The sequence below is a fragment of the Telopea speciosissima genome, chromosome 1 (assembly GCF_018873765.1).
Source record: "Telopea speciosissima isolate NSW1024214 ecotype Mountain lineage chromosome 1, Tspe_v1, whole genome shotgun sequence".
In the NCBI taxonomy this organism is placed as follows: Eukaryota; Viridiplantae; Streptophyta; class Magnoliopsida; order Proteales; family Proteaceae; genus Telopea; species Telopea speciosissima.
Window position 1 is genome coordinate 48,909,152 of NC_057916.1, and position 23,920 is coordinate 48,933,071.

The 23,920-nt window shown below is 43.7% G+C and overlaps 1 long non-coding RNA gene across 1 annotated transcript in view; it reads right to left on the minus strand.

Moving 5' to 3' along the window:
* Positions 1-1,168: 1,168 nt before the first annotated feature.
* Positions 1,169-23,920, minus strand: part of LOC122648663 — an 84,417-nt gene continuing 61,665 nt past the window's right edge. The window contains exon 3 of the long non-coding RNA XR_006331113.1: positions 1,169-1,507. This is a non-coding gene — a long non-coding RNA (uncharacterized LOC122648663). The remainder of the gene's footprint in view (positions 1,508-23,920) is intronic.

Sequence of the window (23,920 nt, forward strand, 5' to 3'; positions counted from 1 at the left end):
CCTTCTAGGCCGAGATTCTTCCATGATTGGGAACTGATCCCCAAGAACAAAATGCCCCTCTTATTTTAGATGCCCTTTCCTAGTAGACTACCTCAGGGAAACAAACTTTCTTCCTCAGGCCCTAACCTCTTGACAAAGATTGCCCCAGTGACAACTCGATTCCTCTTCTTTCTCCTGATCACTTTGCTGGTTAAAAGGATGAGTACACTGCAGCTGACGCTCCGATCCCTAGGATTTTATAAACCATAAATTCCCTTGATCTTGGTAGACGGGCTGCTTCTTTTTTCTTTTTTTTTTATACCATTGGGTCGCATCAAAGAGAGAGATACTGATGAATGAGGGAATAAAGTGGAAATATGGAGAGTAGAAGAGATAAGAAATAGATGGATGGATGGAAAACTATATATGTGGGAGGACTGGGAGGACCGAAGTAGATTGTTCTTTTATCAAGTTGCCTATGTACCCTAACTAAGGATCAGGTCAAACGTAGTTCAAGACAAAGATGTCCCAACGTCAAAGCCTTGATAATTAAGTTCTATCATAACCGGGTGACCTCGAAGCTATAGATGAGAGTCTCATCATCATTTAGTCCGGGAGGGCTTTACTAGGTTGTAATGGGTCTTAGGACTGGGTTCCAAAGGATGGTAGAGGCTCAAATGTGCCCCTAGGGTCCAACCATGACTTGACACTTCTGCTCTCAAAATTCTACCAAGAGTCTGGTAATTGAACTAGTTGGGGAACTTTTTCTTTTCAGTAGTGTAATCGAGAGGTTTGGCAATCCCTCTCGTGTTTCAATTGAAGACTTTGGTAATGTCCATCTAGTAGATACAACTAGCAATTCCTATTTATCTCTTACGGAATTGACCATAGATCAATTCCTTTTTATTTGGGAGTATTAAACACACCCATAATTCTAAGATTCATGTTATTCCTCCCAAGAGAAATATAAATTCAGCAAATAAATCCTTACAATCCGACCCCATTGATTGGCCCTAGAATCTAAAATTAGCGAAAACATAATAAAAATTTGAGATATTTTAAATGCATAAAATAAGCATATATTTCAATCAAAACAATTATCTTAACCATCAAGATACAAACTCTTGATAGATAGACACTTACTAATGTAATATAAGCAGAATCAGGATGTTTCAATAGGTCATGCATTTGCTTGACTATGAGCTTCATAGTGAAAAACTAGTACAACAGACAAAATGCTGTCATAGGGCCCTTACCATTTCCAATCATCCATGGCTCCAAATGATCAGCTTGATTATATATCTCATCTATAACTTCATAATAAGTTTTCAATCTGTAAAGCTCATTAAAATAATCTGAAGAAATGAAGGATGTTTACAAACAAGACCTTCTCCAACAAAAAAAATCAATTGGCTTCCCTAAAGTCTGTATCTCCATAACCTGACAGCAAATTTAGCAACATTTAGCTGTTCCAAAGAAACCCAATTCTAGACAAAGCCAACTCAGAGAAGAGGAACAACAACTCAACCTTATCCAAACTAAATGGGGTCGGCTACATGGATCCTTACAAAAAATAAGGAATATATAATAAGAATAATATAAAGGGAACACAACAACCACAACTAGAAAATAGTCTAAGAAAAAATTAATTGGGGTCGGCTACACGGATCCTTGCCCTCCAATAAGCTCTATTCGACGTCAAACAATACCTAAACTATGCATGTCTTTCCTCACAACTTCACCTAGGGTCATTGTAGGCCTATCCACTAGCTCTTTTAGAACCTTCAATCTAAATCCAGTCACTCTTCCGAACTGGAGAAATCGGCGGCCTCCGTTGAACATAGCCATACCACCTCAGGAGACTTTGTCAAAGCTTATCTTGAATCAGGACTACTCCCAAACCAGCTCTAATATGGTCATTCCTTATCTTATCCTTATTGGTTTAGTCACTCATCCATCTCAGCATCCGCATCTCCGTTGCACTTAGCTTATCTATATAATGCTTCTTAACTGTCCGACACTGTAATACCCCGATCCTAGAACTATCGATTTAATAATTATTTATTGTTGAATTTACAGAATGACTGGGCTAGACGGAAGGGGACCGATCCTAATGTATGATGTTGATTGATTATGGTAAGATTTTCATGTATTTATGATTTTGCATGATTTATGATGATTTTTGGGCATATGTATGATTGATGGTCCTATATGGACATTTATGTTGATTTAATGCCCATGATCCTATTTTACAGACTATGATATGATTTTATACACTATGGTTGTATTTTCATACACCATGGTTAATGATGGAGATATGTATTTTTATGACTTAGGTATATGTTATATATTATTGGATTCACTTATAATATTGGTTTAATGTTGGTTCATGTTTTGGTTCATTTTAAGTGATTTTGGTCTAGCTCATTATTAGGCTAGAGAACCAAGGGCATAATAAAAAAAATCATAGCTAGATACCCTATATTGATTCACTATTAGTTGGAAGACTTAGGGTAAAGATTATTGGATTGGTTTTATGGGCATTCTCTTGAGAAGCCCAATTATTTACAAGTTTACCACTAACTATAAGTATTCTTTATGGAGAAGCTCATTTTCATAACAAGGTTTCTTCTCCACTTTACCAAATTAGGGTAAGAGAGTGAAAAGAGTGAGAAGAGTGAGAAAATCGCTTGAAGATGATGGAATGAAGTTAGAATTGGTGAAATGAGGACTTATAATTGAAGATGTACGTGACTAATGAAGGATTAAAGCAAAGGATTGAGGAGGTGAACTCATTCAAGGGATTTTGAGGTAATATAACTTCGATTTTCATTTGGTTTCACCATAGGTACCTAAAGCATGATTTGGTTTCTTAGATTGATGTTAGAATAGCTTAATTAAGAGGGTTATTGGTTGTATTTGATAGGTATTGCAATCTAAGAAGAGTTTAATCTATTTTTGGGAGGTTTTTATGATATTTCTTAAGGTAAAGGTCATGAAAGTGATTTGGTTTTGCAATCAAGTGAGGGTTCATTCTATTGATGGTTTGAATGCCTTGTTTAGATCATAATGAATCTAGAACTGTGATGGATTGAAGAGATCCTAAGTTTTGATTGAGGATCCAAGTGAAGAATCCTAAGTTTTGGGGGTTTTCATAGAGGAAGAAGGTATAATTTGAATTGGTTTCTTTAATAGATCATGCATGACTTAATTGGGCATTCTAGGATGTTTAGGATGCATGTTTTAATGTGTTTATGTTTGAAAATTTGTGTATGAAAGTTTGGGAACGAAACCCCCAAGTTTGGAGTGAGTTTCCATAGCTGTTTGGACTTTTCGAGCAGACTTTTCTGGGAACTGGTCGATTGGTATCAATCAAGCGGTCGACCAGAAGCCAACTAACGGTCTATCTAAGGGTCGACCAGACAGCGACCGGATGCTCTCTGGAAGCAATTGGTCGATGCTTCCGATCGACCAGATGGATTAAAAGTAGATTTTTCAGAGATGTTTTTGCATAGTTTTGTTCCATTATTTGGTCAGTCCTTGGACACCAAAAATCACACATTGATTTGATGTTTTGGTGACCCTTAGGGCCACTTGAAGTTGGTTAAAAGTTGAAAAATTAGAAAGTGTTTGAAAGGTGAGTAATGATACTCAATTATGATAGGGCATGTAGCTATTAGGCTATGCATGTATGAATGATGATTGGAATGAATGAATGTTATGATTTATGTTAATTATGAAATATGCACGCATGATAGACATAAAGGATGCATGTTAGAATGAGAGTAAGAAGGCTCAATATGATGAGAGATGCTAGTTATGCATTATGTGTATGGTGAATGGTTAAAATAATAAGAATGTATGATTGATGGACTACGAATGGGGAACTAAATGCAAGGTTATGATTAATGATAGAACAATGTTTATTTCCTATGCCTATGTTGGGGTTTATCAGGACCAATGCTACGAGCTTCCGGAATCGAGTGGGATCTTCGTAAGGTTGATCATTATGAATGTTACGATGAATTTGATTGAAAAATTCAATAGGTGATAATGCGAATGATTAAATGATTGCATAATTACATAGGAATGTGAATGGATAAAAGAATGGACTGAATGTCGTGTGCTTTTATTGTGCATGCAACTATGATATGTTTCTTATGAATAATGTACAGAATAATGATGATGCTATGAATAGATTATGAAAAGGCACTTTTAACACATAATAAATGTTCTAGGGTAAAGAAAGAAAGTCATTTGAAGCCCTAAGTCAATAGATGACTCGGGATGGTATGAAATGGTGTCATAAGATGCATTGAGGCTAAGGCCAAAACATGACTCGACACAAATGATATGAGAGACATTGAGGCTAAGGTCTAGACATGACTCGGCATAAATGCTATGAGGGTTGTTGAGGCTTTTGCCAAAACACAACCCAACATGAAAGGATACCACTCTCAAGGGAAGTTGAGACTACGACTGAGAATGGAATTAGGTAACATAAGAATGATTTAAAGAGAAATGAAAATGATACATGATGTATGTTGCCCTAGGACTGGTTATGGATTATATATATGTATGGTTATGCATGATTGATTATCTTGCTCACTGGGCTGTAAAGCTCATCCCATTATTGTTAAATGTTTTTACAGAGCAAGGAGCTAAGGATAAAGGGAAGGGAATTGTGATCGAGCAGTATCACTTGGACTGAGGAAGACCTTATTATTCTTAAAGTCTAGTTAAGTTCAATATTATGGATGTTTAAACTATTTATTTTGAGGGATGATTGTAATTAATAGGGATAGATGCCAACAGTGTTACTACCCAATGGACTGGTACATGGGGTGTGTGAATGTTTATATGGTTTACTAGTTTTGGATTTTATTGCCCCTAAGCTATGAATATTTCCGCTAAACTCTAATGGATATTATGTTATGGCTATTTTGATAGATTACCTATGATGGTAGCGGAGCTTTAGACTCCAAGAATGTGTATGATCCATACATAGTATGTTTTTATATGAATGTTTAAATTTAACTTGCACGGACCCCAACTAAATCCGATGTCATGGGCCCCATTAGGTCTAGGCGTTCCGGGGGCATGACAAGACTTGGTATCAGAATGGAGTTTAAGAGTTTTATACACTTGTAACCTGTTGGCATAGGATTTTAGAGTTGATTATCTAAGTATTGATGTTTAGGATCTTGAAATAGATTCTGAGGATTATTTCAATGATCAGGATTTTTGGCATTAAGAGTAAGGATGGAAAGTCAACCTATGGCCACTTCTCACTTGAAAGTTTATGCTGAGGATGTGGAAAAGTCCAGAACTGAGATCTATAAGAGGACTACATCTAAGGGCAATAAGTAAGGATGTGAAGGACAATAACCCCGAGTTGGGTGTCCCAAATGTATGAAGTATCACTGAGGAGAGTGTTTACGAGGGACTCTTACCTGTTTTAGGTGCATGGAGTCAGGCCATTATACAAGGGACTGCGAAGTAGGAACGTCCAGCAGAAACAAAAACCGAAAGATGCCCAAGGGGAACAATTAGATCAGGGCAAGAAATAACATGAGAATAATCTGAAGGAAAGTGTTGTTGATATAGTGTTTTCGTTGGTAGTTCGAGATGCTATTACAACAGAGAGGGAAAACACCCTAGCTGAGGGTGAAGCACCAAAGAAGAAGTTCAAGCCCAATAACTTTAAAGTAAGGTGGATAAAGAATCAAAAAGGAAAATTTCAAGAGAAAGGATCCACAGTTGACTATCCCAAGTGTGGTAAGAGCCATAAGGGAGAACGTTTAATGGGAACCACTATTTGTTTCAAATGTGGAAAGTGTAGACACTATACTAGAGAGTGTAGGGCTGGTGGTAGTTACCAAAGGAAAGAACAACAAAAGGGTTTTGATAAGAAGATTGTGGAGAACCAGGAGCTAAAGACTTTTGGTAGAGCTTATACCATGACCACCGAGGATACTAAGATTTCAGCTTTAGCTGTGGAAGGTATATTTTTCTTCTTGCGTTATATATTGTAATGCATGTTTAAAGGATGGATTTAATGAATGACAGATTATTAGTGGAATTCTTAGTGTGATACTTTATGATCATGATAATGACTTATAATTTCTTATATGTCTACAAAGATGTGAATGATTTAATTGATGTATATTACATAGGACTATGAAATGGATGAATGTTTGGTGTATTCATATTGTGTGTGTAACTATGAATATACTTCCTATGTATTATGATCATGTTTATGAAATTACAAATGTAAGATGACATAGTACGAATCGTACATAATGAATGGTTTAAGACAAAGGTAAGAATGTCATGAAGAGTCTAATGTCAATACACGACTTGGTAAGGTATATGTATAAATTATTTTGAGAGGGATGGAGGCTAAGGCCAAAACATGACTCGATAATAAATTATTTTGAGAGGCATTGATGTTAAGGCCAAGACATGACCCGACAATAATTGTTTTGGGACGCATTGAGGCTTGAAGCCAAAACACTGTCCGACAAAAAAAAAAAGGAATACCGAACCATATGAGGAGTTGAAACTAAGACTAACAATGGAACAAGTAACATATGAAATGATTGTAAGATGATGGGACCATGTCCATCGTGAATAAGATCTCCAATTACATAGCATATGTTACCATGAATGAATAGAAGACATGTATGTTGTGATACATGATCCTTGTAATGTTTTATGCTTAATATAAATGTTTGTTTGGTATGTTAGATATATCTCGAACATGCCTGCATATGATTCGGGGTCTACACACTCTTTTGTTTCATATGAGTTTGCTAATAGAATGGATATGGAAACTAAGTGCATAGATTGTCAGTTGTGTGTGTGTACATCTTCTGGACATGTTTTAGAGACTGATGTGATCTATGAGTCATGTACTATAGATCTAGATGGAAAGAGACTTGAGGTCAACCTAGTGTTATTAGGCATGAAGAACTTTGATGTAGTACTAGGGATGGATTGGCTAGCAACTTACCATTCCAGTGTACTATGTCATGAGAAGGTGATTTTTGCCTTGCAAGCTAAGAAGTTGTTAAGGCAAAGATGTCAAGAATGTTTGGTGGTAGTGTTTTACATCTGATAAACCCAAAATTACACCGGCCAATCATGAGCCACCACGTGTCCTGGCCCAAGTGGGAAGGCTATCCCAAGCCCAACCATCTTACATCTCACTTGATTAGCTCAGAAGGCAAAGAACCAACAAGGAAGTCCAAGAACCAAGTCCAAGTGCTACACGCAAGCTACTACCATCCCTGACAAGATATACATCACCTCATGAGTTGAGGGTACCACCTACCGGAGGTACAATTCCAAAAGGACTCATGCACCAAGAACCTTATCCAACATATAAGGGGCGCATGCATCTCCATCTACCGAGAACATCCTCCCTACTGGGATTCTACCTTCCATGGGAGAACGACCAACCAAGAGATGAATCCTACCAATTAGGAATGTCTATCTATTACAAGGACTACTCGTTACCAGCTGGGACTCTCCACTCTGCCACACTCCACTATAAATCCCAAGGCACTCTACCCCATTAACCCATCTTGAATTCTAGCTATTCATCTATTGTTTAGAAAGATCTAACTTAGGCATTGGAGAGTCCTAGGCCAGAACCACACTGGTTCTCCCTTGTTACCTAGGTCCTTTTGCAGGTTGTGGCACTCGAAGGGACCACCAAGCGATTTCTTGATGCAACAGATTGTGGCCGTCTGTGGGAACGATACTAGCCAACATATTTACTAGCTCGATTCCTCAACTACTCAATGGCACCACAGGGTAAGAAGACCGCTCCCTCCACCAACAACGCTGTGAGGGAGAGGAATGGGTCACCTCCACCAAAGAGCTCTCGACGCAGAGCCAATGACCATGACTCCCAGGAGAGGGGAGATCCTAAAGAACGACCAGGTTGAGGTAGTCGAACTCAACAACGAAGTAGCTGTGGAGGTAGTACCTGACCCCAATGCACAAGCAACTGTAGGTTAGATCAATGACTTGCAGCGACAGATCCTCAATGACCAAAGACTCTTTCGAGACTACTTGCGGTAGCGGATGACATCCCACCACCGTAGGGCATTGCCACCACAACAGACAGAGCCCATTCCTTGACAAGAGGTAAACCCTAGGAGGTCATCTCCTAGGGGTGAAAGATCAGAAAGACTCGTAAGGCATGCAAGTCCCACTCACCAGGTGGGAGATCCTTCGCATCATCTCAGGAGAACGGTGGACCTGCCAATACGTTCGGGACGTGGGGTGTCGCCAACACACAGGTCGGTGGTACCTAGTCCAAATGGTTCGATTAGAAGGTCAGTATTCCAAGGGCGACTAGGAGGAAGTCACACACCAAGGCGGAGTTGGACCTACCGAGAAGAAACTCCCTCGCGTTCGCACCAAGGTTCCTCGCGTTGTGACCATTCACCATCACGTCAAAACTCACGGCGGGAGGGAACTTCAAGGAGAGGGTGAGAGCGAGGTCGCAACGAACGTCCTGCCAGGGGTGACAGACAGTCACGAGAAGAGGAGTTAGACAAAAGACTTCGAGATTTGGACGAGAAGCTGGAAGGGCTAAAGAAACAGACGAAGGGTGAGACACACTCAGTACCCAAACAACATCCATTCTCGGCGGAGATCATGGCAGCCACACTCCCCTCCCGGTTCAGGCTACCCACCTTTGAACTCTACAGTGGTACCACAGACCCTAATGACCATATCAACTACTTCAATGGGATGATGACCCTGTACGAGGGATTGGACGTGGTCTGCTGTCGAGCATTCCCTGCATCCCTCAAGGGTGCAGCCACTTCATGGTTTTCTAGGCTCTGATCCAGATCGATAGATTCGTTTGTGGAACTCTATGAGTAATTTGTCACCCGCTTTCAGAGCAGTGTCAAGTAGAAGAAGACCACAATCAATTTATTGAATGTGGTACAGAACCCTAGGGATTCCCTCAGGGAGTGCGTCACCAGGTTCATCAAGGAGTCCTTGGAGGTTCCAGACCTAGATGACCAGACCCAGCATGCAGCCTTGGCTGGGGGCATCGAGGACCTAGACTTGATCAAAGACCTGGCACAACATGAGACCAAGACAATGAAGGAGCTTCTGGAGCAGTGCAATGAATTTGCCAATATGGCCGAGGTACTGCAGGCTCGGAAGGAAGTAATTAAGGCCAAGCCTCAGGACAACAAGAGATTGGCGCCAGATGACTGTAAGGAGAGCAAGAGATTGAGGACCAAGCACCGACGGGAGAAAGGCGACCACCAGTCAGAAAGGATGGATCGTCGCCTAGAGAGGAGTGATCGAGCAAGTAGCCCCGAGTTCATACCCTTGAATACCACCAGGTCCCAGATCCTCATGCAGATCCAAGACTGTGACCTACTCCATTGGCCACAGCCCATGCTAGTAGGACCTGAGAAGCGTAACCCCAACAAGTACTGTCTCTTCCATAAGGACATTGGGCATGACACAGAAGACTACATCCAATTGAAGAGGGAGATAGAGCAACTTGTAAAGGCATGGAGCTTGAACAAGTACATCAAAGGAGGACATGATGATCGTTCAGGCCTAGGAGGCAGAGGCCGTGATCGAGAAAGAGAAGAGCCGCAGCGCGAAGAAAGAAGAATAGATCGAGATAGGAAAAGAGACAGCCCGAAAGAGTGGAAAGAGGGAGCAAAACCAAGCGGCACCAAGGGAGCCCCCATCCTCACCATACTGGGAGGACCTGGGCAGGAGTCTACCAGGAAGGCCAAAGCCCATGCTAGGTTCGTAGGAGTACCAGAGAAGCCAAACAAGGTAGCCAGAACCAAGATGGTAATCTCCTTCTCGGATGCAGACCTGGAAGGACTGAGCTTTTCACACGAGGATGCCCTAGTAGTACAAGTAGAGGTAGCCAACCGACCCGTGTATAGGATGTTGGTGGACACTGGAGCGCCTGTGGACGTGCTCTCACTAGAAGCTTACAGGCAGTTCGAGTTCAATGATGACCAACTCAAACCGAAGCTCACCTGTCTCCACGGGTTCTCGGGCGCTACCACCTCCATCAGAGGATAAGGGTGTCAATCTGGAACCGGAACCGTATATCGAAACCAAAACTGCCCGTGTAAAACCATACCAAACTGCACCATTGCAAAAATGGTACGGTACGGTATGGTCAAATGGTATTGACCACGGTACGGTATGATAACAATTTTTACGGTCATACCGTCGGTATGTACCAAAATCGTACCATTTTACCGTAATTGTACCGTTTTGGGGTGTAAACATGTAAAAATGAAATCGTACCATTTTTTTACCGCATGCATACTATTTTTATACCATATATATACCGTTTTCATATACATACCATTTATAAAAATCAAATTTATGCCCTTTTTTATACCGTACATATACCATTTTCATACCGTACCAAAACCGTACCATAGCGGTACGGTTGCGGTATTAAAAATAGGGTTCTTAAACGGTACGGTACGGTATTGGTATTGGGTACCTATTTGAGGTACCGTACCAAAATCGTACGCTATTACCAAAACCGTACTGTTTGATAAGCTTATCAGAGGAACAATAGAGTTGCCCGTCACCTTTGGAGAGCACCCTTAGTAGAAGACCTCATCTCATATCCCCTTAGTAAGGACGATCCCTCCAAGGTAGTATAGGTTGGCTCGTTATTGAACAAGGAGCAAAAGGACAAACTTGGGCTTCTCCTCCAGGAGAACATGGATGTCTTTGCATGGTCGACCTTCGACATGCCAGGCATACCCCAGTGCATCGTCGAGCACAGGCTACACATAGACCCAACCAGAAAGCCCATCCAACAGAAATCGTAAAACTTCACCCTTGACCGACAGGCAGCCATCAAAGAAGAGGTTGAGAACTGAGCCAATCGAGGTTTATTAGAAAGGAGAAGCTCCCAACCTGGCTCCCGAACGTGGTCATGGTACCAAAACCAAATGGGAAGTGGAGGATGTGCATCGACTACACAGATCTGAACAAGGTGTACCCAAAGGATGAATACCCACTACCAAGGATGAACCTGTTGATCAACGCTACCACCGACCATGAGATGTTGAGCTTCATGGATGCCTACTTTGGGTACAACCAGATCCTCATGAATGAGGATCATGACTCCTATATAGCATTCTGAATGGACAATGAGAACTACTGCTACCGCGTCATGCCGTTCGGATTAAAGAACGTAGGAGCCACCTACCAGAGGATTGTCAATAAGATGTGCGAAGAACAGATTGGGCGCAATATGTATACGTGGATGATATGCCCGTGAAAAGCGTCCAAGCTCAACAACACCTGACCGACCTAGAGGAAACGTTCAGAGTACTGAGGAAGAACCAAATGAGGCTAAACCCCACAAAGTGAGCCTTTGGCGTGACATCAGGAAAGTTCCTGGGCTTCATGGTCTTAGTACTTGGAATAGAAGCCAACCCATCAAAGATCAAGGCCATCCAGGAGATGGCACCACCTCGGACGGTCAGGGAAGTACAGAGACTAAATGGAAGGGTGGTGGCCCTATCAAGGTTCGTATCACGGGCGGGAGACAAGTGCCTACCATTCTTCACAACATTGAAGAACCTCTGAAGTCCTAAAGATTTTACATGGACAGAGGAGTGCCAAAGAGCATTTGAGGAGCTGAAGAAGTACCTAGAGAGTCCACCACTACTTGGATGCCCAGAGCCCAACAAAGAACTACAACTCTACTTGGTCGCCACCCTGATCGTGGTATGCGCAGTAATACTGAAGGAAGAAGGCAAACTGCAGAGGCCTATCTATTATGTCAGTCATGTCTTGATGGACATGGAGACCAGGTACATAAAAATTGAGAAGGTAGCCTATGCACTCGTGATCGCGACAAGGAAGCTAAGGCCATACTTCTAGGCCCACATGGTCGTGGTACTCACCGACCTACCACTGAAGAAGGTACGACACAAGCCAAATGTCTCAGGATAATTGATCACCTGGGCAGTAGAGTTGAGTGAGCATAACATCAAATTCCAACCTCAGACGACTATCAAAGGTCAGGCCCTAGCAGACTTTATTGCCGAGTGTACCCTACCAGAGGTCGAGCCAGAAGCAGAGGAACCAGAGGAGCATGATCATGGGTCGTGGGAGATGTTCGTGAACAGTTTAAGTAGTGCGGCAGGAAGTGGGGTTGGCTTCATACTCCCTAGGCCCAAGGGTTTTTGAATCCAATATGCTCTCTGATTCACCTTCCAGGCATCCAACAATGAAGCAGAGTATGAGGCACTACTAGATGGACTCCGAGTGGCCAAGGCCATCCAAGTCACTCACCTAGCCGTTCGGAGTGATTCCCAGGTCGTAGTAAATCAGGTGAATGGGGAGTACGAGGCAAAGGATGAGCGCATGTCAGCATACTTAGCGTGTGCTCAAGAGATGATTGAGGAGTTCACGAAGTTTGAGATGGTTCGAGTACTGAGGGTCAAGAACGCTACAGTCGATGCCCTATCTAGGCTAGCAAACGATGAGCTCCAGAACTTGATCAGTGCTATGTACATCGAAATATTGCATGAGCCAATGTACCGGGAGAAGCAGGTCAATGAGATCGAGGAAGGGCCAAGCTGGATGGGCCCTATAGTTAACTACCTACAGAATAATGTACTACTAACCTAGAAAGATAAGGATGCAAGTGGCAAAGTACATGGTCATTGACAGGGTACTATACAAGAGGGCGGTCACTGCACCATTACTCAGGTGCCTAGGACCCAAGGGAGCTAAGTACACCCTGGCAGAGGTCCATGAGGGGATATGCGGAAGCCACATGGGAGGGCAAGTGCTAGCCTACAAAGTCCTCCTCCAGAGGTTCTACTGGCCACGGATGCAGGAAGAAGCCATACAGTATGCCAAAACTTGCAAGCAATGCTAATTGTTCGCCCTGGTAGCCCATCTACTTGCCACAAAATTGACCTCCACCCTTAACCCCATACCGTTCACCATATGGGGGATGGACATCCTAAGTGACTTCACGGCAACGTCTAGGAACAGAAAGTACCTGGTAGTTGTCATTGACTACTTCACCAAATGGATCGAGGCTAAGCCACTGGAGAAGATAACAGAGAAAGAGATGGAGAAGTTTGTCCGCGATGAGGTGATCTATAGGTTCGGGGTACTAAGAATCCTAGTCTCGGATAATGGGAAGCAGTTTAACAATCCGAAGATCAAGGCATTTTGCCAATCCTACAATATTGACTATCGGCCTGTCTCAGTAGCCTACCCACAGGCCAATGGTCAGGTGGAGGTGACTAACAGAACACTGCTCGAGGGAGTCAAGAAGAGGTTAGGGGGAGCCAAAGGAAAATGGGTTGAGGAACTTCCAAGTGTCCTATGGATGTACCGAACAACAGTAAGGAGGCCCATAGGAGAGAGCCCATTCCGACTGGCATATGGTACCGAGGCCTTGGCACCAGCAGATGTCCTTGCCATGTCCCACAGAGTCCTACACTTCAACGGACGCACGTATGATGACAGGCTCCGGGTGAATTTGGACTTCCTGGACGAGGTTCGCGAGAAGGCACTGCTCAGGAACGTGGCATACCAGTAGCGAATGGCTAAGTACTACAATGCCAGGGTCAGAGAGAGGCTTTTCCACCAGGGAGACCTAGTTCTAAGGAGGGCTAGAGCATCACAGCCCAGGAAGGAGGGGAACCTATCAGCCAACTGGAAAGGACCCTACATAATTTCTAAGCAGATACGACCAGGGACCTACCGCTTGAAAACTCCAGGGGGGGCAAGAAGATAGATCGTGCCTAGAACTCAGAGCATCTGAAGAAGTACTATCAGTATAGTAGAGTAGCAGTAGTCGGCTTTCAGCCATAGTAGATCGCATTACAGTAGCAGTATTCTGTTTTCAAGGATAATTTGAAATTTTTTGAAGTTTGAAGTAAATATTTTGTTCTGGACTACATCCGTCTACCTCTTGGCCGTCGATCGAACACTTTCAAGCACCAAGGTCTAATGACCACCAAGGCGTAAGGCCATTGTAAAATGTTAATGGGCTTTGGGCCCAACTTGATGGCCCATATGGGGGGCTGATCGCAGGCCCAATATGAGAGAGGGAGGAATGATCACTTAAGTGATCGATTCCTTCCCCCCTTCTAATCTCTTGTTTAGATTCCCAGAGGGAATCAAATTAATGGGGCGCCCAAGGGGTTTAGCCTATAAATATGTTATTTGGCTCAAACCCTAAGTGCGCAACACAATTAAAAACTCTCTCCCTTTCTTTCAAGTTTTGTGTTTTTCCTAGGGTTTCCATCGTTGCCTATGGTTTTGTGGTGTGGAGTTCTTCTTCATGGGGAAACCTTTCGAGATTGTTCGTGATCGTGATCTGCTCGTAATTGCAAGCCGCATTCGATCATCCCTTCCGCTACGATTCCATTCGGTTCAGGTAATCCCTAAACCTCTGTGATTAATGGAATGCTAATATGCTAACAGTGGTATCAGAGCTATTAGGGCTTATTGTTTGCATTTTTTTTCTTCTTCCCCTTTGCCTATCGATCAACCCTCCTTGACAGCGACCTTGGTGCACAACGTGGTAGCAGAGCGCTGCTGCTGTTGCTGCCATGTGCAAGGCATGCCGTAGCCAGCTGTAGGTGTTTTTTTTATTTAAAAAAAAATGTTGAGTGGGCCACTGGCCATGCTCGGCAGTGGCCAAGCACGGCCGTGGCTGTTTTTTTTTTTCCTAGCAGTAGGTGGTTTAAAAAAAATAATAATAAAACGATGAAAGAGGCAACAGCCATGCTCGGCAGTGGCCAAGCACGACTGCTGCAATGGTTAGAAAGCTGAAGAGGAAGAGGAAGAAAGAAAGAAAGAAAAAGTTTTTTTTTTATTATTACTATCATGATTTATGATGATGTCATGTAGCAATCATGATTTAAGATGATGTCATGTAGCACTCATGATTTATGATGATGTCATGTAGAGTTTTTTTTTTTTTTTTTTTTTTTTTTTTCTGCAAATCCTTTTTTTTTTTGGCTTCTGCCCATATTGTGCCTGTGCGCACAGTAGTGGTAGCAGCAGGCCATGGCCTGCGGCTATCGCGGCTGTGTGCCACAAGCAGCTGGCATGGTGGCCTGCCCATAGAAAATAAAAAAAAAAGAAGAAAGAGGAAAAGAAATAAAAAAAAACCTAATGTTTTATTTGGTTTGTTTTTTTGTTTTTGTTATAAATCAGATTACATATATGATTAGTATTTTGGAAATATATGCATGATTTGGGGTTTTTTTGGTTATAACAAAAATGCATGTGATATGTTTTGGCTAGTTACAACTATGTGCATATGCTTTATTTTTTGTTATGCATGCATTGGGGGTTTGTCCATAATATGTTATTCATGTGGTTTCTTTATTGAAGCATGTCTTGTATTTATGATTTGTTCTTGTGGCCCCTAACAAATTTTGGGGATCTCCCCTGTAGGGTTTCTCGTTTTTGGGGGGCATTTTATTTATGTCATGTGCACCCCCCATTAGTGAGAAATCACTTTGTGAGATCCATGGGAGAAAAATTGGAGATAGGGTGTTGTCCCAAATCATCCCATATTTTCCCCATGTGTATTGGAGACCGCCCAAGGCCACTTTGTCAATAAAGAAACATGTGATTCCCCCCATTGTGGTACAGACCTATTTGACACTGCCATTAGGGTATCCCTGTCAAACACCCCATCCCATGCACTCCATGTGTTTTGCTATTTTTTATATCTTCATGGGATGGATTTGGTACTTGTCAAGTGATGCGTTTATTTGGATAGATGTGCATTAGAGTTAGTGCCTGGAAGTGATACAAAGTGCAGTGTTCGCCGGTAGTTTGTAGTAGGATCTTGAATGTTAAGAGCCGGTTGTAATTATAATATTTTTTGAGAAACCATGTAATGGGAGCTACTGCATTGCGTATCACAACCCCGTACCAACTCGGCATATCACTTCAAGTACCAAATTTGGGTCTCTTGTGTGAGGCCCTTACGCACCCGTGTGTATGGCGCATTAAACTGTGGTTAGGAGATTCTTGTTTTTTCTCCTACATTTGTTCGAAATCAGTTAAATTTATACCTCCCCAAACCCACACATTGTGAGATTTGATTACCAGCTTAGCGAAGTTTTTGGTCTCACCGTATGGGGAAGGGTACCATTATTTTTAATTAGGGTTTCTTGAACAAATTTGGATTTATGGATGTATACTAAATGTCCTCCCTTGCACTTTGTGTTGGGTGTGAAGATTGTGAGGGATCGCACTAGGAGACTTCTTAGTTTGTCTCCAGAGACTTACATAAAGAAAGTCCTGGAGCTATTCCATATGAGAAACTCAAAATCCATTGACACTCCAATGGACAAGGCATGCACTTTGAGCCTAGACCAATGCCTTAAGAGTGATAAAGAGAGAAACCAAATGTCCAAAATACCCTATGCAGCGGCAGTAGGCAGTCTGATGTATGCGATGATGTGCACGCATCTAGATATTTGCTTTGCCGTTGGCATGATGATCCGTTACCAAAGTAACCCAGGGCCAGCTCATTTGCAGGCAATAAAGAGGATACTTCGATACCTACATGGAACTGCAGATCTCTCGCTCACCTTTAGTGGTTTAGACTTGAGACTGAGAGGCTACAGTGATGCTGATTGGGTTAGTGATAGAGACAAGCATAAGTCCACTTCGGGGTATGCGTTTATCCTAGGAGGCATGGTTATCACTTAGAGTAGCAAGAAATAGACCTGCATCGCCCTATCCACGATGGAGTCAGAGTACGTTGCATGTTCGACAGCAGTACAGGAGGCCGCTTGGCTCAGGAGGTTCTTGCAGAGACTAAGCGTTTCTGCTCACTCAGACAACGCTGTACTTATACACTGTGACAGCACGACAACACTTGCATTTGCGAAGGACCCCAAGTTCCATGGTAGAGCCAAGCACATTGACATACGGTATCACTACATTCGAGACATGGTAGCACGAGGTGAAGTTGTTCTGCAGCATAACTCCACTGGCAATATGTTGGCTGATCCGTTAACTAAGCCCATTGCCAGAGATGTTTTCCTAGTTCACGTTAGGAACTTGGGACTTCGGTGGATCTGATATGTATTTGCTTTGGGAACACTTTGCTTGTGATAGACATTTATTTGTATTTCTCTTACATTTATTGATGAGCATATATTTGTTTGAGTAATCTTATGTGTATACATTCATTGTTTGTAAAGATGTCACCAGGCTTAGAATCAACCCACTCACACGGGTGATTCACCTTGGCGCTGGGGTGTAGCGAGCTAGATGAGCCCACGAGCATGTGTGCTCTATGGCGCCTTAGTTAGAGCTAAGATGAGACCTTTACTTGGTCCAGCTTGGAAGATACCACACTTCTAAGTAGCCTGTTAGAAGCCAGATGTGAGGTTCTAGGCAGAAACCATGAGGGTGACTGCGCTAGAGACTAATGTTAGGCGCTTAGTGTAGCACTAGACTAAGATCTGTATGGCATTTATTTATTGCGAGTGACATGCCCACCCTAGTGGGAGTTACGCCATAGCATGCACATCACACTGCATATGCTTATATCGACCGATTATGAGAGTGACCGAATGGATCCCTGCTTCATCACATGGATTATATTAATCCCACAATACCCTTATTGCTTGAGATGATGTCATGAAAAAGACATCCAATGATGCTACTTTGACGTTCTCCTTAGGACAATGGATGATGCGGTCCAGCGAGAACCGATTGGGAAAGCTATTGGGGATATTTGGATTGACATGAGGGACTTAGGAAAAACCATTAGACGTTACACCTTTGTTATGTGACTCATTGCCTGGGTGACGTGTCGTATTTGTGATCGATGCAGTCATGAGTACATTACATACCAAGGATTAACAATGCTCATCATGAGGGGTTGAGAGTGTTAGATCGGGTGTAAGTAGATCGTTTGGGGTATTTCGAGACTTTTGAGAGTGATGTACTATGTTGGCTAGATGGAAGTTTGATATAGTACTCCTACCTTTTATCATCTCGACAGGTCGCACACCCCATTACCTGTATGGAGGATAACACGGAATGAGAGAAACTTGAATGCATAATTAAATTTATGCACCTTGTGAGTGGGAGATGTAAAACGTTAATGGGCTTTGGGCCCAACTTGATCACCCACATGGGGCCTAATCGCAAGCCCAAGATAAGAGAGGGAGGAATGATTACTTAAGTGATCAATTCCTTCCCCCCTTCTAATCCCTTGTTAAGATTCCCAGAGGGAATCAGATTAGTGGGGGGCGCCCAAGGGGTTTAACCTATAAATATGTTATTTGGCTCAACCCTAAGTGTGCAACACAATTGTGTTTTTCCTAGGGTTTCCATCGTTGCCTAGGATTTTGTGGTGTGGAGTTCTTCTTCGCATCCCTTCCGCTGCGATTCCATTCAGTTAAGGTAATCCCTAAACCTCTGTGATTATTGGAATGCTAATATGCTAACAGTCATCAAGGTCCAAGGACCACCAAGGCGTAAGGCCACTAAGGTCTAATGACCACCAAGGTCCAAAGCCACCAAGGCCTAATGACCACCAAGGCGTAAGGCCACCAAGGTCTAATGACCACCAAGGCGTAAGGCCACCAAGGTCTAATGACCATTGAGGCATAAGGCTACCAAGGTCCAATGACCACTAAGGCTTAAAGCCACCAAGGTCCAAGGACCATCGAGGCATATGGCCACTAAGGTCCATGGACCACTGAGGCGCAAAGCCACCAAGGCCTATCGGCCATATGCATAAACGACAAGGAGCAATACACAAGGGAGGCAAGGACTCAACCACAAAAGTCAAAAGTAGATAATGCGAAAGACGTGACAATAATTACAAGCCAAGCTCAATGTTCTAGATTCAACATCCAATAAACAAAAAGGCGGAATCAAGGAAGAGCTGCACTCTTCTCTGGGGGAGAGGCCATATCAGCCTCTGGTGGGTGAGCCACACCCTCCTCGGGAAGAGCAACACCTGCCTTGGGGGGGAACAGTACCCTCCCCAGGAGGAACGTCAGCTACCCTGACAGCTACTGTGATTGGCGACACATAGCCCAAAAATTGGGAAAGGTCATAGTCGGGAGTCTCTCCAAGGACATAGGCCGCCATGTCGTGGATCCCCATATCGTACACCTCCTGGTTGTACTTATAGAACAGATCCCTGATGGCTTGGGACTTTCGGAACTGTGTAACAACCTGCTTACCAGCCTGGACCAACTCAGCAGCATGACCCAGCCTCACGGTCTAGAGCTCCTCCTCTAAGGCTCGGACCCTGGCAGTCAAACTTGAGCTCTGGGCCTCCAAAGCCATGTTCTTGAAGGATAAGGTACTGATCTCCTTAGCCATCCTCCTCTCCCGGGTGACGCCCTCACAAGCGGCCTTCTGCTCCAGAAGATCCCTCTCCAAGCTCCGCAGAGTCTGAGCATTCTGAATCTCCTGGAAGACGAATCTCTCAAGGCGAAGTACTGCCTCGGTGGTACGGTGCTGGACCTACAACCAAAGTCATCCTCAGTAAGCCTCCCATGTACTAGGTACCAAGTAGTAGAAATCAGAAGGTACCAAGTAGCAAAAATCAGAAGGTACCAAGTAGCAAAAATCAGAAGGTACATAGTAATAAAAATCAAAAGGTACCAAGTAATAAAAATCAGAAGGTACCACTGACAGAAGCAATGTCCCTATAAAGGGATCTCAACAATTCTGTATGGGTCATCTCCTCCAAAGCCAAACGCCTGAAAGGAAGCCAGCCTTTGTCCAACCACTCCCATGGAACGTCGCTACCGGACAGAGAAGGACCCTCTTGGATATCCCAGGGAAGAATCAGAGGAGATCGAGCTGGCAGGTCCTAGCAATACCCAAAGAAGAAACCACCCCTTGCCTCTAGAGGAGGGTGGAATAGAAGCGCTAGGTACACCAGTAGTAGTAGGGGTCGGCCGTGGAAGTTTGACCCTTGGAGAACTACTCCTGATACCTGGGGGTTGGGACCCCCCTTCCTCTTGGTGCCCACGACCACAACCACAGTGGGAGGAGGAGTAGGGACCGAAGGAGTGCTGGCATCCCCTACCCCAGCAGAAGAGCCATCCGCAGGAAGCGCGGCCTAGGAAGCATCCCTCTGAGTTGCTCTCCTCCGAGAATTGATGCAAAAAAAAGCAGAGTCCGGTTGCAGATCCACTGAACAATAACAACAGAAAAGAAAAAGAAAATGAGTCAGCAAATAAACAAAAAGATAATTCTAGGCACAAGTACCAAGTACAGGCATGAAGATAAAGATCTACCATGACTCAACTTCCAAAGAAATAGGAAGGCCTCCGAGTCCAACTCTCGAACATCAAACGGGCTGCGTCCCAAGCACCGATTGAGGGAGTCATTTTCAAAGTTGTTCAGCTCCAGAGAACTGTTCATACTCTTGAGGTCAATAGCCTCCTAGGTGGTCCATAGCAGACATCGAGGGACCGTAGCAAAGAAAAACCGATCCCTACAATATTTCACCGAACTGGTGAGCCCCTCAAAGAAGTCAAAATTGGTAAATGGCCCCTTCAAGGAATGATGAACAAAGTGGTTGCACTCATCATCCTCCTTCCTCAATGTGTAGAAGTGCGAGAACAAGGGACCAGTGGCGGCGCGCCCCATTCAGGCGAAGAATAGAAGCCTAAGAGGACCCTCCAGGAGTTGGGCAATATCTGTCTGAGGATGAGGTGCCAATGGTCCAAGACCAACTCAACAAATGAGGAATGGGGAAGCGAAGGCCATAAGCAAAGAAAACCTTATAGGGACAAATCTCATCCGCCCGATGGGAGAAAGCACGATCATCGCCCTCGGGGGTGCGGAGAACAACCTCGAAAGGTATGTGGTACTCCTGGCATAGGGATACTTGGTCCGAGGTAGTCAGGATGCTAGAGAACTGCCCCATCCTATTAGCAGGGTCTACAATCGGGGGCGCCATCCCAGAGGCACCAGGATCCCCGCTGGGACTAGAGTTACCAGAGGTCCCCTGCACCTCATCGCTAACAATGGCTCTAGGAGAAGGCAATGGGGGAGGGTATCCACAGAAGAAAATGACCTAGAGGAAGGCCCATCCGTGGCATACCCCATCACAACGGTGGCGGAGTCAGAGTCACTCGATGTCATGGGCAAAGAGATGGAAGGCTACTTACTTGGGCGGTACTCCCAACGTCAAGCTGCCAACCCTAGAGAGAAGGAGAACTGCCACATACAACAAGTGAATCCATAAGGTACCATCACAAAAAAAAAAAAAAAAAAATTGGTCGAGGCCATACCTAAAAGGTCGTAGGCACGAGCATGAAGGGAAAAAACATAAGGGCCTAGAAACCAAAGGCGACAGGCGTGAGACCGACGGGTGTGAGGCAACACGGGTGTGGGAGCAAAGCTGAGGCCAGGCGACGGGCATGAAGCGACGAGCATTGGCATGAAGCCGAGGCTAGGCGATGGGCGTGAAGCGACGGGCATGAGGCGACGGGTGTGAGGCGACAGGCATGAGGCGATGGGTGTGAAGCCGACGGGCCTGAAGCAATGGGCGTGAGGCAACGGGGGTGAGGTAACGGGCGTGAGGTCGATGGGGGTGAGACCAATGGACATGAGGCGATGAGCGCGAGGCGACACCGGCACGGGCTAGAGGCCGAGGCCAGGAGATGGGTGTGAGGTGACGGGCGCGAGGACAAGCATGACCACGTGATCGAACAAAGACCAAGGATCTTGGGCACGACCGCGTGACTGAGACCATGGACGTGATCAAGATCAAGGATGGACAAGACTAAGTGGGTCAGTAGGTACGAGCTAGACCAAAAGGCTAATGACTAAGGAAAGAGAAGGCTATGGCAAAGGAAGAGGGCAAGAGAGAGGCCACCCTGCTCATTGTGACCCAAGAGCAAACACTTGGGGGGCAAATGACAAAGTGGGTGAGTTTAGAGTAAGAGAGAAAAGCTTCAATGCAAAAGGAAAAAGCAAAAAAGTGAGAGAGACAAGAGGAATGAAAAGTGAAGAATGGAAAGAAAGGAAGGGAAATATGGCCAAAAAAAAAAGAAAAAGAAAAAGAAAAAGAAAATGCAAAAAGTGTAGTGGGAGGAATTAGAACGCTCAACCTCTCCCACTTCACTAAAGATTTCATAGGAACATCCTTCGAGAGAGCTTATTTACAACAAGCCCCTCACTAACACAAAAATGAGAAAACTACTCACTTGAACACTCCGTTCCAAGAGAGTGGGGGCAAGTGATAAACCCAAAATTACACAGGCCAATCATGAGCCGCCACGTGTCCTGGTCCAAGTGGGAAGGCCATCCCAAGCCCAGCCATCTTATGTCTCACTTGATTAGCCCGGAAGGTAAAGAACCAACAAGAAAGTCCAAGAACCAAGTCCAAGTACTACACGCAAGCTACTACCATCACCGACAAGATATACATCACCTCATGAGTTGATGGTACCACCTATCAGAGGTACAATTCCAGAAGGTGCACCAAGAACCTTATCCAACATATAAGGGGCGCATGCATGTCCATCTACCGAGAACATCCTCCCTACTGGGACTCTACCTTCCATGGGAGAACGACCAACCAAGAGATGAATCCTACCAACTAAGAACATCTATCTATTACGAGGACTACTCATTACCAACTGGGACTCTCCACACTGCCACACTCCACTATAAATCCCAAGGTACTCTACCCCATTAACCCATCTTGAATTCTAACTATTCATCTATTGTTCAGAGAGATCTAACTTAGGCATCGAAGAGTCCTAGGCCGGAACCACACCGGTTCTCCCTTGTCACCTAGGTCCTTTTGCAGGTTGCGGCACTCGAAGGGATCACCAAGCGATTTCTTGATGTAACAACATCACAGCTAAAGGTATAGTGATAATTGATATATCATGAATAAATGATCGAGTAATAAGAATTGAAATGGTGAAAGATTATGAAAGAAATGTTAAATGCCAACGTGCAAACCTGTGAAGTATACTAAGCCTTGTACCAAATAACTAGAAATCCACTTCGGTGGTAATAACTGGAACCACTTCGGTGGTGTGGACTGGAGGTATACCAATCATATGGAATGCTGAGGCTAAACATTGAATAAATCGAGGAACGATAAAGGAGAACGAATGGACGAATGAAATGACAAAGAATAATAAAGAAAAATAGAAACTGAAACTGAAAGATTTGGCAATATTTCACTCAACAATTGTAATGAGTGGAGTATTGGATTCCTAAATGTTCCCTCCATTACTTGGACGGGGGAAATCGGGATTCCATCAATATTCCAATTCATCCTAAAGCTAAATTAAGTTGGGTTTTTAACTAAAAATGCTAGGAATAACATCTAGGAGCTTAAGGAAGCTTGAGATCATGCATGCATGTACATTTCATGCATGATATAACCATCTAAATAGGATTAAAATCTATTACAGTGAAGGAAATCAGATTTAGCCATGGAGATAAGCCAAACCATGGTATTAACACTTAGATCATGCAGTGTAAGCTTAAATCCTAACATGCATGTGACTTTCTTCATGTTTTAGCTTAAAACCAAGTTTGTTTTAAGTATACACAGGTAATCCATGCTCTGTTATGATATAAAATTGAATTCAAAGCTTGATCACAGCCATGTCTGGTCATTCTCTATGATGTCAGAACCCAAACCAACTCCCAAATGATTAACCAAACCTTGAATCCCCTAATCCCATTCCATTTAGCTCTATTTAAGTGTCATAGTCTCCCTATGATCATCCATGGTCAAAATCTTGGCCAACCCAGCAGCCAAATTTGGGTTTTGGAGCCAAAACTCGTGTTTAGCTGGCACTGGACGATTGACCCAAATGCCCAGTGATGTCTTTTAAGCTCAGATTTGTTTCTAGCCTTTTGGACCATCACCAACAGGTCTAGA